Here is a 2,634-nt window from a genome sequence, read left to right on the forward strand (position 1 = left end):
AATGAAATTGATATTTACATGATTAAATGTTTCCAACATGTTAAGCAATCAAACTTGTTAAGACTTGATTATTTGAAATGAGTGTCATGTAGACAATTGACCACCCAAGTTGACCGGCGATTCACGAATGTTAAAACTTGTAAAAACTATATGATATATATATATATATATATATATATATATATATATATATATATATATATATATATATATATATATATATATATATATATATATATATATATATATATATATATATAGTTAACATGATATTATGATAAGTAAGTATATCACTAGGTATATTAACAATGAGTTATATACATAAAAATGAGACTACTAAGTTAAGAAACTCGAAACGATATATATAACGATTATCGTTATAACAACGTCTTACTAAATACATATGTATCATATTAAGATATTGTTACACTATATTTAACATGATAAAATGATAATTATATATATCATTAAGTATATTAACAATGAACTACATATGTAAAACAAGACTACTAATTTAAGAATTTCAAAACAATATATATACGTAACGATTATCGTTGTAATAGTATTTTAACATATATATATGATGTTAAGATATATTCATATACCATGTTATCATGTTAACATAACAATTTAACATCTCATTTAAGTATAATAACAATGAATTAATTACATTTAACAAGATCGTTAACTTAAAGGTTTCAAAACAACACTTACATGTAACGACTAACGATGACTTAACGACTCAGTTAAAATGTATATACATGTAATGTATTTAGATGTATTAGTACACTTTTGAAAGACATCAAGACACATATCAAAGTACTTCAACTTAACAAAAATGCTTACAATTACATCATCATTCATTTTCATCAACAATTCTACTCGTATGTACCCGTATTCGTACTCGTACAATACACAGCTTCTAGATATATATACTATTGGTATATACACTTCAATGATCAGCTCCTTAGCAGCCCATATGAGTCATTAAACATGTGAGAACCATCATTTGGCAACTAGCATGAGATCTCACAAAATTACAAAAAATATTATAAATCATTCATGAATTATTTACATGAAAACAAACTTACACATCCTTTATATCTAATCCATATACCAACGACTAAAAGCACCTACAAACACTTTCATTCTTCAATTTTCTTCATCTAATTGATCTCTCTCAAGTTCTATCTTCAAGTTCTAAGTGTTCTTCATAAATTCTATAAGTTCTAGTTTCATAAAATCAAGAATACTATCAAGTTTGCAAGATTACTTCCAAGCTTTCTAATTCAATCCAAGTAATCATCTAAGCTCAAGAAATCTTTCTTATTTACAGTAAGATATCTTTCTAATACAAGGTAATACTCATATTCAAACTTTGATTCAATTTCTATAACTATAACTATCTTATTTCGAGTGGAAATCTTACTTGAACTTGTTTTCGTGTCATGATTCTACTTCAAGAACTTTCAAGCCATCCAAGATTCCTTTGAAGCTAGATCAATTTTTGTTACTTCCAGTAGGTTTACCTACTAAACTTGAGGTAGTAATGATGTTCATAACATCATTCGATTCATATATATATAACTATCTTATTCGAAGATTTAAACTTGTAATCACTAGAACATAGTTTAGTTAGTTCTAAACTTGTTCGCAAATAAAGTTAATCCTTCTAACTTGACTTTTAAAATCAACTAAACACATGTTCTATATCTATATGATATGCTAAATTAATGATTTAAAACCTGGAAACACGAAAAACACCGTAAAACCGGACATACGCCGTTGTAGTAACACCGCGGGCTGATTTGGGTTTGATAATTAAAAACTATGATAAACTTTGATTTAAAAGTTGTTCTTCTGGGAAAATGATTTTTCTTATGAACATGAAACTATATCCAAAAATCATGGTTAAGCACAAAGTGGAAGTATGTTTTTCAAAATGGTTATCAAGATGTCGTTTTTTCGACGGAAATGACTACCTATTTAAAAAATGACTTGTAACCTGTATTTTCGACTATAAACTTATACTTTTTCTATTTAGTTTCATAAAATTTAGTTCATTATGAAACCATAGCAACTTAAATCACTCAAAACGGATTTAAAACGAAGAAATGACGAGTAAAACAAAATTGGATAAACTTGCTAGTTTTAGCTACGAAAATTTTGTAACAAATCTAGACTAAACATAAACTAACTAATTTATATTGTATTATACATATTATGTAATGTTGGGATACCATAGACACGTATACAATGTTTTGACATATCATATCGACCCATCTATATATATTATTTGGAACAACCATAGACACTCTATATGCAGTAATGTTTGAGTTAGCTATACAGGGTTAAGGTTGATTCCAAAAATATATATACTTTGAGTTGTGATCTAGCCTGAGACGTGTATACACTGGGTCGTGGATTGATTCAAGATAATATATATTGATTTATTTCTGTACATCTAACTGTGGATAACTAGTTGTAGGTTACTAACGAGGACTGCCAACTTAACAAACTTAAATCATAAAAACGTAATAAAAAATGTTGTGAATATATTTCGATCATACTTTGATATATATGTACACATTTGTTATAGGTTCGTGAATTGACCAGTGGCCAAGTCTTACTTCC

The sequence above is a fragment of the Rutidosis leptorrhynchoides genome, chromosome 2, assembly GCF_046630445.1.
Source record: "Rutidosis leptorrhynchoides isolate AG116_Rl617_1_P2 chromosome 2, CSIRO_AGI_Rlap_v1, whole genome shotgun sequence".
NCBI lineage: Eukaryota > Viridiplantae > Streptophyta > Magnoliopsida > Asterales > Asteraceae > Rutidosis > Rutidosis leptorrhynchoides.